Source organism: Rhinolophus sinicus, linkage group LG02 (genome assembly GCF_036562045.2).
Source record: "Rhinolophus sinicus isolate RSC01 linkage group LG02, ASM3656204v1, whole genome shotgun sequence".
Taxonomy (NCBI): domain Eukaryota; kingdom Metazoa; phylum Chordata; class Mammalia; order Chiroptera; family Rhinolophidae; genus Rhinolophus; species Rhinolophus sinicus.
In genome coordinates this window covers 130,043,096-130,053,678 of record NC_133752.1, presented here as the reverse complement: position 1 = coordinate 130,053,678, position 10,583 = coordinate 130,043,096, and the positions used below count along the sequence as shown (strand labels likewise).

The 10,583-nt window shown below is 38.9% G+C and overlaps 1 long non-coding RNA gene across 1 annotated transcript; it reads left to right on the top strand.

Annotated features, from left to right (window-relative positions):
• The first annotated feature begins 1,633 nt into the window (after window positions 1-1,633).
• Window positions 1,634-10,001, top strand: LOC109460037 (uncharacterized). Its single transcript, XR_012491695.1, has 3 exons — window positions 1,634-1,755; window positions 4,768-4,893; window positions 6,083-10,001. It is a non-coding gene; the product is annotated as an uncharacterized LOC109460037 (long non-coding RNA).
• Window positions 10,002-10,583: the final 582 nt, after the last annotated feature.

Sequence of the window (10,583 nt, the reverse complement as noted above, 5' to 3'; positions counted from 1 at the left end):
ACCACTCTGGACCAGCAGCAAACCTGTGTGCTGGATAAAATGCAGGTAGGCGACCTACCTTGTATACAGAATAACAGTACTAAGAGTAGTGAATAAAGTTTTGCAGTAAACTGAGTGGATGTTCCTCAAAATGAGAGGATTGCCTGAAAAGACCCATACAAAGAAATGGTGTGTGGTGAGCAGTTCATAGATATATATATATTTACATATTCTAATAATGCAAGCACAACCAACAAAATGATAGCAGAGCCACTCCTTGTAAAGTAAGTGGGGATCCTTTGTGAGCCACAGTGAGAAAACAATTGATAATCTGATCAGACCTAACATATGTAATCTCGTTGCACTCTCTAGAAATAGTATTCATAATATACAGAACAAGAAAAAATCATTAATAAAAATAATTTTGCAATCAAAAGAGTTGGAGCCAATGGACGTACATACACAAAGTAAAGCTGAACCCTTGGGCAATGAGCTGGAGCACTGAGTTCAGTAAATACCAGGGACATTCAGATAAATGTTTGGGGCTTGTTCATATGATGTGAACAATTTCTGTTTTCCTCTTAGTTTTGCAAATGTCACAGAATGTATAATTCGGGTATTGCAAGCATCTCCCTGGAAGTTGTTTGCAATCAGTCAAGCCAGTGGCTCAGAGTAGGGTCCCAGGACTAGCAGCATGAGCCCTGCCTGGGAACTAGCTAGAAAGGCAAATTTTCGCCCCCCTCTACCCTCCAGACTTACCAAGACAGAAGCTTTGCTGGGTGGGGCCCAACAACCTGTGTTTGAACCAGCTTTCCAGATGATTTTGTTTATAATTTGAGAACCACGTGCTGCTTATGTCTAGAACAGTTAAATTAGAAATAGCTGAAAGGATAGAGAGACATTTCTCAATACTTAAAGATAATTAGTATTGGACAAAGGACATTTAAAGTGCCTGCACTTAAACGAGTTTTACAGTCTTGTTATTCAAAGTCAGGTCCCGAACCACATCAGCATATTGGGGAGCTTGTCAGAAATGCAGCATGTAGAGACCCTCCTCCAACCTAGTTGTATCATACTCAGCATTTTAACAAGATTTCCATGCACACTAAGGTCTGAGAAGCTGTGTGATAGGAAATAGTTTTTAAAATGTTTGATTGGGAATTAACTTTTAAAATGCTGATATTTTGGCTTTTCCTGTTTGGACGAAATCATATGATAGTGTAACAGTCTTCACCACTTTATGTTTGACTTTTGGAACAAAAATAATTTGAGGGCTTTGTTATTTTCCAAAGGCCTTCTTTTAATCTTTGATAATCAGATCACTGTCTTTTGAAGTGCTTCTCATCGTCCCTGTTTATTTTCTGTTAGTATATGCACATCATGTCTAACGTTTGCTTTTCCACGGCTTTTACGTGACTCAACAGTTTTCCAACGTTATCTTTACTGACTTTATGAAAGATATCTTGTTTTTAAAAAATTCACAGTCCACTTTAGAGTCAACTCTTATATGTGTGAATGTTTACATCCAACATTAGGGAAACAGCTGCCTGCCAGGCACTGGCACAGGATGGGTGGGGATGGAAGCTGGCGTTCAGCTGTAGGATGTTTGGGTGGAGACTGTTTTTATAAGCCATCAAATCGCTAGTTGAATATGTCCATATCATGATAACTATCGCTTTCTTGGGTAGCCTCATAACTGGAATAGTGGGATAATGGAAACCCAGAAAACAATGACCGAAATATTAAGGGTGATTATATCTGGGCCATAAAAGTCAGGTAATTTTTATTTCCTTTTTTTTGTGCTTATCTGTATTTTCTAAACTTTCTAGAATAAGTGTGTGTTATTTTTGCAATCATAAAAATACTCTGTTCCTTAATAACTTTTTAAATTGAAATATAATTTGCATTCAATAAAATGCACAGAGATCTTAAGCGTTCAGTTCACAGAATTACGACAACTGTATACATCCCCATGGCAAACAAGATATGCAATATTTACATCACCCAAAGTTTCCTTTGTGCCATTTTCAAATCAGAAATTACCCTAATAGAGCACTCCTCCTGTAATATAAACACTGCTTCCAAGGCTTTCTAACCTCCTTGGTGGTTCTACTGTGTTGTACGGGAATAGCATACTACACGCAGAGTTTAGCAAACAACTTTTTGTTGGCCTCAAGCATAGAACCTGGGTATACAGAGGTGCTCAACGCTGCATTCTGCATTTCTTTTCACATATTCCCTTTGTATATTTCTAGCTCATACTTTAAGTAGAAATTGAGAAACATGTTTTCCTCCCATAATTTCCCATCCCCCACAGCCATTCCTTTTTTCTTTTTCCTTCCTGCTTTGAAACAGCTATTTACTGCACTGCCAGCAGAGGATTCTATTAAGATGAAAGCTTTGTCCTTGCCAAGGCAGACAAAGGGCTCTCAATAGAGCTTGTTTGCTGGGGTCTAGGAGAGAAAGAGCTGTGCTGCATCCCTCTATCCTATGCTATGCCCCATTGATGCCCACACCTGCCTCTCAAACGTCTCTTTCTTACTGCTTGGGTTTATGGTAACAGTAAAAGCAGTGAAAATAATGCTGATTGAAAGATAAAGTTTAAACACACACAGAGCGCTTTCATAAAGTTTATTTCATTTTGTTAGGCTCCCCTGCAATACCCTTGAATTCTGTGGGGAAATCCTAGTATTCATTAATTCATTCCTTTGTTCATTCACACAGCACATTCATATATTTAGATACTATGTGCCAAGCAAAACACTACCAGACAGTAAGTAACAATGGCAAAAAGAAAAAAGAATAGTCCGTCACAGAGCTTATTGTCCAGTGGGGGAAACAGGTGAGTAAATAGGCTATTATGACTCAGGGTATAACAATTTACGTAGTAGCATATTGAACCCAGGTTAGTTATAATACTGAAAAGTTCGGAACAACCTATCTTAACAATATATTGTGTTTCCCTGAAAATAAGACCTAGCTGGACTATCAGCTCTAATGTGTCTTTTGCAGCAATAATTAATATGAGACCTGGTTTTATGTGATATTATATTATATTAAAATAAGACTGGGTCTTGTATTAATTTTTACTCCAAAAGACGCATTAGAGCTGATGGTCCGGATAGGTCTTATTTTCAGGGAAATGGTATGTTACATTACTGCACAGCTGCTTAATGGAATGTTTTGTGGCCATTAAAAGTTAGTTTTTGGAAAGCATATTTGAGTATATTGTAATTGGCACGTGTGACTTTTGTAATCAGATACAAAAATTGTAAGGTGAAAAACATAATACTATAAGTGTGCCAAGGTACTAGCGAGCGTCCAGTGATGGTTATATTTATCTTCCAATACACCTTAAGTTAAAATGTGTTTTATAATGAAATTTTAATTTTTGAATGTTCCCTTCTAACTTTTCTTTTAATAGACTATCTATAATTAGCTTTTTGGCTTTAAAAATCTAATACTTAAAGAAGCGTTTTAGATCTATACCTACTATGTTTATGTAGTATTTACAGTGCTTTCATACATTTCACTTTCTTGACACTAATCCTGTGAGGCCAGTGCCATTATCCTTCGGACAGAGGGAAACCATGCTCAGTGATGTTGAAGAATTTAGCCAATGTCAGAATTAGTGGGCGGCACAGCCAGAATTCCAATCTAGTTTTTTTATTTATTTTTTTATTTTTAACTCCAACAGTATTTCTTTCATTTCAAGTTGGTACCTCACTAGTATTATTTACATTCCAATGGACCCCAGACATTTCAATCAAGCAAGGGTGTTTGAACTAGCATAGTATATCTACTTGTGTTCTTAAATTTATTTTCAATGTTGCTTCTTGCTTAATTATTAAAATAATAACAAGTACTTACTAAGTGCCTAATACATAGAAGAAACATATTAGAACATATTCCAGACAATCTAACTCATCTCTGCTTTATTTATTTTTTCAAAGTATTTTTAGTATGCGTGTGTATTTTCCTGATTATAAATGTAACAACTGTTTATGTAGAATTTGTTCGTAAAATTAGGATTATTCTGTCATACGGGTTTAAAAAAACTTTCCCCCTTAAGGTTGGTCTGCTATATAGGTTTTTTTCAAGTGTAATGTTTAAATTTTTATTAAAATAATACACGTATGTAGATTAAAATAAAGTCTGACTAAGCTTTCAGTGAAAAAGAGCAGTCCCTCGTCTATTGCTCCTTGTCCTGATTCCCATTCCCCAACGGATAACTTCTTTTGAAATGCTTAAGCTATTTGGGGGTATAAACCTTGATATTCTGAAATAACATGTGAGCACCACTATTTTCTGTTTTCTTTTTTTTTAAATTTCAGTATTAGCTTTTATATGCTGATTTCTGTTGGGGCTCTGCATTTCCTCGCAGAAGATGTTGGTTCACCCCAACACCATCTGCTCTCTCCCCTCATCCTTCTTCCAGGGAGGAGAGACTTACCTGGCTATCAAGAAGGCCGGCCTCAGCCACTTCTTTTTTCTCTTGGAAGCACCTGCCTGAAGTAAGGTGCCTTCTGCTCTGCTCTTCCATCCCATGAGTAAATTGGGGCAGAGTCTGCCCTGCCCACGATGCCAGTGATGGAGCTGCTAAGTCTGCCAAAATCATAGCTGAAATATTACAAAGCTCATCCCCCATGCTTCAGTTCAGCTTCTGTTTGACAGAAGCTGCTAACGCCCCACTCCATACCCACAGCCACCTCTAAGCTCACCTGCCTGGGGTTGTAATGACAGCTCCCATCCATCTGACAGTCCCTGCATCTGTTTGCTTCTTCACAGGAGGGATTTCTCTGGCCCCACAGGAGCTCTTAGTTGTACCCTAGGAATCAGAGCAGAAGCGCGGAAGAGTCAACACCCTCTTCAACTAGTGGGACGATCCCCATTCTCTGGTGAGACAGTTCTAAGGTGGGTTCCATATGGTTTCTCAGAAGGTCTCCAAGGGAATGAGCTCATTGACTCAAACATCCTTTACTGGCTTTTCTCCCCCCCCCCTCTCTTCCACACATCCTCACTCTACTCCCTAGGGTCATTTCCTCGCAAATCTTCCTGGACCCAAATATTGTCTGTCAGTAGGGAAGTTGATATTATGATCTTCATGTGTCTGACTCTTACATCCATCTCTCGATCCTGAACAAACTCCTATTATGAAAGATGAGAATTGAATCCTATCTCACCACCCTCTCCTTCCCACTCACAGATACAGCTTTTCCAATTCCCAAGCCCCAAATATAGTTTTATAACCTGTCTTAGATTAAATTAGTATTTATTCGCAATGACATTAGATCATTACATTATTATGGCCATAAACATAAATCTTATCTGCTCCATAGACATATTATATTACATTTCCTTCCCGCCACAACTTCTGTTTGTAAAACCCCTCTGACATGATCAAATACATCTGACAACCTATCAGTCTCCTTTTTCTTTGGTGACATTGCTCCTGCCTCCTGCTCCAGCCTGGACTGGTTGCTGTCTGACCTATGCAGACCTCAATTTCAATTTTCTTCAGTCTGCTAAGTCCATTACAATTCATACATATGATTTGTAACAGGTGGAAGATTTTATTCCATGCAGTTGTAAGATTGTTGATATTATTCCCAACTATCTCATTAATAATGACATGCTATTTGCATAGGGTGTTGTAGTTTATGGAGTACTTTTATATGTGCCATCCCATGGGATCCTTCCATTACTTTGGTGAAAAGGGGTATATTATCCTCAATGTGCAGATTCATTTAATACAGTGTAAGATACTGCTTGCTGAGTGCCAAGCCCTGACAAGCCTGCTTTACAAATAATTCATACAACTCCATATTGTAGGAACTTACTCTCCCCATTTCACAGATGAAAAAAGTGGGGCACAGAGGTTAGGAACTTACCTAAGTTCAATTATCTAGTAAATAGTAGCATTGGGAATCAATACAGTCTGGCTCCAAAGTCCATGATATTAAAGAGTATTTTATGCTGCAGATGAGAAGGTTAAATAACAGACCCAAAAAAATAATGTTCTAGAATCAGCCAGTAGATAAGGGTCAGAGCAAAGACCTGATTCAAGTTTTTTTTTTAACTCCATGCCTAAAATGTTCTTCAGATTACTATGCAAGATGGCCAACAGATCGGAGTTTATAATAGACAGAAACCTCAGGAACATGAGCTGCTGGGATCCTGCCTCTTCTGACATCGCCGTGATCAGTGCGTTGGTTAGAGAAATCCTTGATTCCATCTGCAACTGTTCTCTCAGAATGGATTTTTGGAAGCTGTTATTGGCGGCCAGGCGAGACATAGGAAGTAGGGTCGACACGATCCGCAATCTGCCGTCCACTGCTCTGCCAACCAACCAACACCTCAGCGTAGCCATAGCAGTTATAGGAGTGCCTAACGGCTAACTGGTAACAGCTGATGGCTACCCAGCCACAGTGGATGGCCACCTGATTACAGCTGACGGCCATCTAATAATCGAGCCAGCACCTTTCCACGTGAGGCCGAGAGTCTGGAAACTGCTCTCTGGGACTCTGTCCCCACAATCAGCCACTAGTACTTTCTGTTTTCAAAAATATCTTTTACAGTTTTTTTGTTTGTTTGTTTTGTTTTTGTGTTGTTGTTTTTTTACAGGTGAGAAATGAAAAAACAAATCAGAACAAATACTAAAATGGTCTTCTGGCTCACAGAAAGTTACCGTCTTAACTGTGTTTATCTAAAGACTTCTGATGCTTTGCAAACTGAAGTCAACGTGATACAGTGAAATATAAAAACATGAAAATCCTGCAACACAGCCAAACTAAGATTTCCCCTTTCTTCTAGCAGATTCCAGCATTTAGAGTCTATATTTCTTTTACAGAAGATAATAAGTTCCCATGAAATGCTTCTCACTACAATAATTACTACCAAACGTCCTATAAAGTTTCTGGACTTGGGCACTGCCTGTAGAATTATTCCGTAGGGCCCAGTGTTTACTGATGAAACACTTCATTAGCAAAGCAGCCACATTCAGCTTACATAAAAAGGAGAAAGTGCTTGACTTGAGTTAACAAAAATTACCTGAGTAAGTTTTGGCAGCTCCATAAAGGGTTATTTTTGAATTGTGAAGACCTTACCAGATGGTCAAGAAACAGCTGAAGACACTAAAAGTTGTTTATAGGAGAGTCCTTAAGGAGAATATTGGGCACAGGTGAATGCCACATTTCTAGAACAGTGAGCAATCTGAATTTGGTTAGTGGGGTTCAAATCCCTGACCCCCTCACCTCCGCAGTGATTGGCCTTGTGATTTTCCTCCTCTTAGGAGATCCTAGAGCTGGACACTGTAGGGTGTGTCTTAAGTGTCACCAAACAGAGCCCCCAGTCAGCTCATTGCCCCAGCAACTTCAGCTAGTTTCAGCTGGATCCCACCGAAGGGTGGCAGACGAGGCTGCATTTATGAAGCTGACTCCCAGAAAAGACTTTTCTTCTTGCTAAAAATAGCCTCTTCTGCACTAACCAGCACATGGAGGGTGCTCGGTAAATATTAACAGAACTCTGAAAGGATTTCAAGGCACAGGGAACATCAGGAAAAGTAGCTGGAGATGCATTTTTTTATAGGTGGACAGAGGACTTCAATACATAGTTATAAACCAGGTATTTCAGCAGTATTTGCCAGTGGGTATTGCCTGCCTGGGGTATTGAGAAAGGTCCCTGATAATTGAAAATAGAGAGTTAAGAACTTGAACTCTGGAATCTGACGGACATGGACTGAATTCCAGTTCTATCACTTCCCAAGGGACAGCCCTTTGGTAAATTGCTCTATCACTTTGTTTAGTTTGTTCATTCATATAAAACGGGGATCATAGATATTAATACCTCATAGAGTTTTTGTAAGGATCAAATGAGAGAATGCATGTGAATTTTAACACGCTGGCTTACAAATCGCAGGCTCAATAAATGCTTGGCCAACTCTAACTCATTATGTCTTTTAGTCTATCCCCATTTGTGAGGATGGTCACATGATTACTCAAAACTCTAGCTTTTGAAATACCAAGAGAGACATGTGAGTGACTCAGATGACTTCTTCAGAGACATGACAGAAATACACATTTTGCTTGTCTCTTTTGAACATAGCAAGCCATCAATCTCAACTCGTGAATCACCACCCTGGATTCCACTGTGGAATAGAAACTCACTTAGCAATAATCAAAGCCGCGGTTTACAGAGCTTCCCTGAGAGTGGGTGGTTCTTGTTTTTTTCCTTGCAGCATATTGTCAGTGACCAACCATAAGGAAAAATTCTCAGATTAAAAAATGTGACATGAATGATTAAAATAAACAGGCAACAGAGGTAGAACAAGTTGGTTCTGAGTAAAACTGACAGGGATGGATACTGAAAAGTCTTTTCCCATTATTTTATGATTTTGAAATTGCCTTGCCCCTCAGATGGAGGTGAGGGGATGGAGAGATATGGCAGGAGGGCAAAGGGGGAGAAATCTACCAATTAAATTGTAAGATTCTTTGAAATTATTGCTTTTTGTTTTGCAGAGGGATTTAGGTAAAGCTGACATATTGTCGCTGATTTCCCTCAAAGACAGAGTCAGTGAGGAGGAGACCTACCCTTTTTTGTTTGTTTGTTTTTTGTTTTTGTTTTTTTTTTTGCTTTGGCTCAGGGTCATTTGTTTTTGACTCATCCAACAGCCCTGACAGAATGAAGGAATAAGAATCAAGAAATGAAAAACTCTCTCTCTTCCTGGCTTAGATATTAGCATGTGACATAAATATAGATTGGATGATAATCAGAGATCTTCAATGCAGAACATTTATGGGCCATGCAGTGATGAAAAAACCGTGGGTCTTGTTTGGATATATGTGCCCCAAATGACCCTAGTTTTACTAACCAGGCAGTTCCATTTTTTTACCCTTGAACGACTATAAGTGCCTTGGGGAGAGAAATCTTGTATATACACAAAACAAATTGCTAGTATTATGTCTGGGTGCAGCATGGAACAGTGGTTACCAGCATGGACTCTGGGGTCAGACCATGTGGGTTCAAATCGAATTGGTAGGTGTACAACTTTTGGCAAGCTATTGAATATCATAACATCTCTGTGTTCTCATCAGTGAAATGGGGATGATACTATCATTTACCTCACAGAGTTGCTGTGAAGATGAAATGAGTTAATACATGTAAAGCACTTAGAATATTATTATCCTTGACAATTTGACATATTCACTTGGCATATATTATTTTTTGAAGTCTTCATAACAACCCTATAAATAGGTATTGTTAACTCTATTTTACAGATTTTAAAGTACTAAACTTTGGGGCCCAAAAGACCTTGATTTGAATTCTATCTCTTAGATGTTTGGCCTGGTCAAGATATGTTAAAATAACTGAGCTAATATTCAGGAGATAATGCCTACATCCCAGGATTCTGTTACAATTGATAAGTTGATAAATATAAAGCACTTTGTACTGAGCCTGACAAATGCTAGTAGGCCTTGCATATCTCTAAAAAACATTGTTCATGTTATATTGTACGTAAATGCAACCCCAATTTCATTTCCAACACAGAAATCCTTAATCACATCTAACCTCTTTAGTGTGAAAAACTTATTACTTCCCTATGTGGTCTATTACGTTTGAGGGTTTTTAATTATTAGGTTCTTCATTGTGATGAACTAAAATCTGTTTATGAACCCACTGAGCCTACTTCTGCCCTTTTGAATAGCACAGAATGAGTCGGTTCTAGGGCCCTCATAGTCCTTACACAGGGTGGGTGAGGGGAAGGCGTGGGCTAAGGATATCGAAGCGGAGATTTCAGGGGTCTGTGAACTTAGATGGGGAAAATGACATCTTAATTATCACTTTTCTCTAACTAAATTTACATATCCTTCAATTATGAATGGAGGCAACAAACCACAGTCATCTCAACAGCAGTCCCCATGATTTTATCAACAACAGAAATCACACATATTTTTCACATCATACTCCAGAAGTCTTGAAATAACACTGACAATGTAACTTTGCAATTTCAGAGGTTATTAGGCCTGTTGCTACCTGTTGTTATTTTTGTGTTAATAAAAGAAATATATGCATTGCTACATCACAAATTTGTTTATAAAAATATTTTGGTAAGTGTATTTCAATGTAATTGGTTCCCTGTAATCCTATGTGTTATAGTCTGTGGATTGAAAATAATTATTCTAAGAAATAATTCACTGGACCACTGACGGGCATAAAATGTTTAGAAACTTTGGTCTAATTCCTTGTTTATGACTCAGGTCTTCAAATATTCTAAAATAGCTCTGTTCCCACACACTTCCTCTTATCCAGAGAAAGTTCCTAAATGTTCCTACCACCCTATTTCAGGACATAACTTGTCATCAGGAAACTGCAGCCTGGGAGGAGCCAGCACAGGAAAAGAGATCCCCTCACGGGAGAGATGAAACAGACAACGCAGGAAGAGAGCCAGCTCCCATGCAGGAAGCAACAGGGTTCTACAGCAGAGCATGGGCAGGGAAGAGAAGGCCAATAGAAAATGGGTGGGATTTCAAGAAACTAGTCTATGTGCCTGGCTGTGCATGGAGGGGGAAGGCGGTCATAACACGAAAGAGCAGAAGTGTCCCTAC